General features: G+C 38.3%; 1 protein-coding gene across 2 annotated transcripts in view; it reads left to right on the top strand.

The window, feature by feature from the left end:
• Window positions 1-3,645: 3,645 nt before the first annotated feature.
• The window catches only part of LOC124071595, a 51,036-nt gene continuing 47,871 nt past the window's right edge, over window positions 3,646-6,810 (top strand). For both annotated transcript variants that reach the window (XM_046412257.1, XM_046412259.1), the window contains exon 1: window positions 3,646-3,751. The gene's annotated coding sequence lies outside the window, so the exon portion shown is untranslated. The remainder of the gene's footprint in view (window positions 3,752-6,810) is intronic.

Raw genomic sequence — 6,810 nt, 5'->3', positions numbered from 1 at the left:
CCCCTTCACAGGGTTATTTGCCCTGATATCCCAGTCCAAAGGCCCTCAAGGGTACAAAACATTTTCAGTTGCACTCTAACTATTCACAGCTGAAAGTAAAGTTGCCATGTATTCCTTATGTCCTGATCCTCTACCTGAACTCCTACTATTAAATGTGGCAGGGAAGGAAAGGTTGATAACCCTCCACTGGCCTTCAGCCTATCATAACCATGGCCCGGTCTGGTGGACCTGCCCACCCTCCTATCAACACTTGCTTGCTCAACCTTCGACCATCAATTCAGCAGAGCGGTGCTTTAACGGTCCACAGTCACATGTGCTAGGGTAAGGTATTGCCCACATTTTAATCCATGTTGTTGAAAGGTTACATGTCTTAAACCTAGTCGTCAGTTTCACAGCAGGAGAAGCAGTTATCAGGCTTCACCTAGCAAGTTGACAAAAGCAAGAGGGACGTCTGGAAGTCAGTGAAGGGCTCACACTGTGTAAGGTGACAGGTTATTAATTAAAATTTAGTTATCAGCAACAAAGATTCCTTTGGTTGTCATGCCTGGTATTTTGGTTATGCTTTGTTTTTTGATTTTGGTAGTTCATGTGCCATGTTTCATGTTTGTCTCTCATGTGTTTTCATGTTTTATGTTCAGGTTTTGGTCACGTCTTGGTTTTCTGTCCTTTTGTTTTTGAATGCATGTGTCTTGTTTCTTGTGTTTCCATGTTTTATGTTTGAATCCATGTGTTTTCATGTTTTATGTTCAAGGTTTCTGTCACGTCTTGGTTCTCTGTCGTTTGGTTTTTGAGTCCTTGTCATGTTCCATGTGTGTCTTGTGTTTCCATGTACTATGTTCAAGGTTTTTGTCATGTCCTGTTTTATTTTGAAAAGCGTCACTTCCTCTGTGTGTCCTGTTTTCAGGTAGCTTTGCTTATGGTTTTCTTGATTGCTTTCTCCCTCCTAATGTGTGTCACCTGTGTCTCGTTGTCATCTCTATTTAGTCCTTGTCTTCCCAGCCACCTTTGTCAGAGCGTTAGTGTTACTTTTCACATTGTCGTCATGGTTTGCCAGGATACCCTTGCCATGCCAGTTTTTCGTTGATCCCATGACACAGTAAGTGTGTGCTTTGTTTTTTGGGGAGTTTTTGCTTTGTTAAATAAAGACTTATTGCTTTTGGACCTCTACCTCGCATCCCTGCTTTTATTGACTCTGCATCGGGGTTCAGCCTTTTCCTGCGTCAGCCATGGCGCTCCATTTGTGACATCGGTTGCCATTTAGATTATTTTTCTTTGTTTTTATTATTTTTGGACTGTGTTGTATTAGTTTATTATTATAGTGATTTTGTTTAGCTTATTGATCTGTCAGTCTGCTCCTTTGATCCAGACTGAAATATGTCAACAGCTATTAGATGGGTTGCCATTAAATTTGGTAGAAACATTTTTGTTGCACTCAGAATGACTTCTAATAACTTTGGTCACTGCTTGACTTTTCCTCGAGTGGCATCAAAAAAACTTTGACATGTAACACTCATCGGCTGTTCAATTAGCTACTTGTTAATTAGCTAATGTTAGCATGCCAACATGCAAAACAACAATGGAGAATATGGTAAACATAACCTTAGAGTTGCCTGTGTGAGCATGTTAGCATGCTGGCTTTAGCATTTGGCAGAGCAGCTTCACTGAGCAGTTTGTGTGGCTGTAAACTTCTGTACTAATTGGCTTTTAAATGTTTTTGTCTGTATTATTGGCGGCTCCCTTCAGGTTGAGTAGGCTCATCATGAGTAGCTCATTTGTTATCAGGAAGAAGTGTGGGAAATAAGGAAAGTTACAGTATAAGATACTTTATTAATCCCAAGCTGGGAAATTACTTCTCTGCATTTAACCCATCACTGATTGAAACACACACACACAACATGCAGTGAAACACACAGGAACAGTGGGCTGCATATATTGGGGGTCAAGTGCCTTGCTCAAGGGCACATTATCACTCCACCACAGTCAAATTTTCCCTGCCCGTCCAGTGGAGGAATTGAACCAGCGACCTTCCAATCACAAGCCGCTGCCCCCCACACATCAGTAGTAGTGACTGATGTGTGATTAGATGTGTGATTCACTTAGTATAATACATTTATTTATGCTGTATTTTGACAGTCACATAATCATATCAACAAGTTTAAGTTCAGACAGTACATGAGGGAACAGAATAACTCAGTATAGCCTAAAGCTGTATTATTACAACCTTACTTAGCTAGTTTTAAGGGCGACAAACATCCACGATTTACAGTCAAACACCTGCAAGGAAAATTGAATTTGTTCTTCTAAATTAGTCTCATGTTTCCAACAGCTTTTTTATAATAGCTGTCAAAATATGACATGTAATTTCCATAAAATGGTCATTGAGATAATTACACAGATGTCTCCCTGCCTCTGTGAATGTTTCCATTTGCTCTATACGGTCTCATGTTGCACCCCTTGGTGTTTAATGACTGTTGAGGGGTGTCTATTTATTCAAAATGTATGATGTTCTCAGCTGTGGAGTGCAGTGTGAATAAATATCATAATCTTATTATTGTATAGCTATGAATTGAATTTACTTGCATTTATTAGGTTTTGTTGACATGCACAGAAAACAGAACTTTTTTCTTTTTTAAAAAAAAAAGGATAAAAGAGCTATTTTTGTGCTTTTTCCTTAATGACAGAATTTCACAAGGCATTTCCTCCAACTACAGCGCATTTTCTGGTCTCTGTGACAAAGGCTGTGATTTGATCCCACCAGTTATCGAGCTTAGTCATTTTGAATTTTCATAATTACACTTTACCCTGGTTGCTTCATGGTTATTATTGCCTTGGCTCTGTTAGGGTAATGATTATGCTGAAATCCATTTAGTTGAATACATTGTTAGCCTTTGTGAGCCTTTAAAATCAGAAATTATTTTTTAAAAAACCCACATTTTTACTTTATTGTACCCACCTAACAATAAAATATCTGATTTATGGGATAGTACAGTAATAACGTTGACTGTTATGCAGCAGCTTGTATGTAAATGGAAACCACTCAGACAAACTACACTGATAAATACTCTTACATATCAAATCTATAATCAGACACACTTTAAGGATAACACCCGCAGCCAACACACTGTGCATTCACAAGCTCTGAGGAAGAAGGCTGACTGAAACGTTTTCCTCTCCAGATGTTCTCATTCATGTCTTCTCTTTATCATTTTCATTCCATAAATGTTTTCATAATCTGTGCAATTACAATTTATGGACATTATTTAAGACTTATCCGTGTACGCACAGAGGATACAGCATATTCCTCTTTATTCAGAAAGAGATAATTGGTCCCTGTGTGGCTGCACACCAGCCGCCATACTGCTGTATATATGCAGAGAGGCTGCTCTGCTGTAGCCATGGTAACTGAGAGTTGCACTGATATCCCAATTTTATTTGAGGTAACAAACATACTTCAGTAAAAAGCATAAAGCCACTAGATCTCCCTGTGTCTGTACTGTTCTCATTGTGTTTTCTGGTTCCTCTTTTTTATATGAAAGCTTGCTTGAAAAACAAATGCATAGTAACATGCTCATTGCCCCAATAAAAAAAAATGCATCAATTTTTTTTTTTTTTTTTGCATATTAATGATTGACTCAATCTGTGCAGGTTGTGCCCACGTGAAGATGAAGGTCACCGCTGAGAAAAATCCTCTGAAGCTAAAACAAGACGAGAAAAGAGACCGAGTTACAGCGGCGTTCGCTCCAGCACTGAGGTGATTAAAGTTGAAGCTCTTTAACTAAGACGAACCAAGAATACCAATGTGCTTCATTTTGGTAATAACAACATGCAAATGATGCCAGGTTGTCCTGTGCAATTAAGGAACAATCTAGCCGAGAGAGAATATTTTGTTTGATGTCTGAGCCGACTTCCGTGTTTGTGAAAGCATCCTGCCATGGAGTGATCACAGTTACGAGGAATATTATTGGAAACCTGACTGCACATGCAAAAGCATTTCTAACTTCAGACGTCCTATCATTGTCATTGTTTCAGTGTTTAATGTGGAACAGCAGACATTTGTGTTGGTTTTCATGCCAATGGAATAATGCATTTTATTTACCCAGCATAAGTGAGCTACTATTTGTGGAATATAGACAGTAACAGAAGTGTGTGCTGACTTAAACAGCAGAACCTCTCAGCTGGTGAGATTTTTTTTCTTACTGTCAACAAATTCCACAAAAAGACCAATAATATGTCTGTCTGTAGCCGTCAGCCCCCAGCCTACTTGTTCCTACTGAAGACGGAAAGCTCAAGAAATTACTACTATAGCATTTAATTGAAATGAACCAATACAAATAATATTTTTCAGCTTCAGATTAATACCAGTTTGGTGCATTAATGGCATTTACAGCTCCAAAAATGTGTATGTGGAATCGACTACTCAAATAAACTCTGGTGTCCATTACACTGAGGAAACATGTCACACAGAGGAATGTGTTTTTATAGTTTTTGGACAGCAAGCTCGAAGGCACAGAAGTCAGTTATGAGTGTGGAATACTGCCAGCCCCATCCTTAAACAACAGTGTGACCCACTTCATGCAGATGATACACCAGCTAGAAATTCTGTGCTCCAACATCACCATTAGGTCAGCAGGTTACAGTGAAGCCACGGCAGCCTCAGTGATGTGAGCAGTATGCAGGGCAAGTAAAACCTAATACAATATCTTTGAGTCGTAGTAGCTACTTTTACATCACAATGAAACATGCGATCTATCTTTCAGAAAAAATGGACTGAATGGTATAAAAAGTCCAGTGCCAGCAGTTATTTAATATACTGTTAGTAGGCTATGGTTAAAGTTGGTGAACTGATCATAAGCCTGAATGTAAATCTGAATCTGCAAAGTAACTACAGCTGTTAGATAAATGTACCACAGCAAAAAGAACAATCTTTTTCACTGAAATCTAGTTGAATCAATACATAATAATAATAATAATAAAAAAGACATCCAAGTACAGAAAACTGAACTCAAGCACAGTACTTATCACCACAAGTATCACAATGACACTGCAGGAAAAGCTCAGTGCAACTGCGCTTTACCGGAAAAACCCTCAAAATTTCGTCTTTATTTCAATCATACTTGTGTAAAAATCAATTGTGTATCACTGCAAATTAAATAACTCGTACCCAGTGGGACACTGAAAGTTACAAGGAACATTACTTTAAGCCCAAATGACAGTTGATGATTTGAGCTCAAAACAGATCAATGAAAATCTGTGTCATTTGTCGAGGAGAAATGCAGTCTTACACCAGCTAGTGCCTTCATGTAATTTATCCATCTTGTCTCTTCAGTACAGATAACGATTATAAAACCAAGTCCCCTGGAGGTGATTATGGTAATTAAATAGTTAATTAGTGATAAACAGGCTCTACTATGTCCTTCCCCTGGTGTGTACTTCACTCTGGTTTGTATAAAACTGATTTTAGCATCACGTTTGAATCAGTGATTTAAAACTGTGAGATTAAAGGAAAAAAAAATCATTTTTTGGAATTCATAACTGAGTTAATCTTGTGATCTTTGAACATTAAAAGTTTTAGCGTCAGACACCTGTTTTGAATTTTAATATTGCATTGACGCTATTTAATTATCACATTATCACACATTTTTTTATGGAAAGTATTAAGCATGTACTAGTATAGAGTATGCAGTATGTTAACAAAATATCCCCTTCAGCTGACAGATTGTTGCTGCTGGCTGATGTATTAACACAGAGAAATTCTCAGCTTTCTTCTAAACCTTATAAACATTTTCAGGTGCACTTTATAACTAATGAAAACGTCCTCAATCTTGTACTCCATCATTCTGATGGCTGTTGCTCAGCAAAGGCAAACAAGTTTGTCTTCTTTAGATTCTCATCACTGCGTTATCTTTTCCATCTCTGCCATTCCGTTTAACTCGTGAATCTGCTGCATGTGATTTCCTGACTGATATTCATGAATCCTGTTCAGAAAATAAATAAATAAATAAATAAATATTAGCACCGGTACAAGACAGCAAAAATCCAACTCTTTCCTCTTCCCCTTTCGCATTTACATCTTTTACTTCTGCAGATTGCATTTCTTAGTTTCTTGGTTTTTCAAAGATACGTGTACGTTTTTTTTAAAGAAAAAACAAAATAAAACAAAATTGTATAACAGTGGGTCTTGCTCATTTTAAATTGAATGCGTTCTTTAACCAACATATTGCAAACCACTAAATTAAGCAAAGTAATTGAGAAAGAAGAGTGTGAGAAGATTAATAAAAAGCGAGGGTTGCTGGAGCTTCCCATGCAGTTTGCAGCACATTTATCCTCCTACAGTTCATTTGAACAAATTAACATAAGCGTGCACAGAAACGCCTCTTCGTCGGGGGAATAAATGTATTATACAGACAGTATCTCTGTCTGCACTGCAGATAAATCCTTCACAAATACACACAAATCTGAATTCCACCTGTTTCAGTCATCTGGCCTTTGTGTGGACTGGGTAAATCACCTCAGAGCACAGAAGGCATATGAAATGCTGTCGTGCTGCGACCATGGCTGTAACAGGAACACATGTTCCCAGAGGAGTGTAGCTCAGGAGCCTCCCTATAGCCACTTAATTAAAACTATATAAATCAAAGGCCCTGTTGCCTCATAGCAAGAGGGTTCCAGGTTCGAATCCCGGTCTGGGCCCTTCTATGCTGCAGTTTCCCAGCCTGGGATCAATAAAGTATATCTATCTATCTATCTATGTGTAGTTTGCATGATCTCCCTGTGCCTGCGTGGGTTTTCTCCGGGTACTCAGGCTTCCCA

Source organism: Scatophagus argus, chromosome 15 (genome assembly GCF_020382885.2).
Source record: "Scatophagus argus isolate fScaArg1 chromosome 15, fScaArg1.pri, whole genome shotgun sequence".
NCBI classification, from domain to species: domain Eukaryota; kingdom Metazoa; phylum Chordata; class Actinopteri; family Scatophagidae; genus Scatophagus; species Scatophagus argus.
This window is presented reverse-complemented; position numbering and strand designations above follow the sequence as displayed.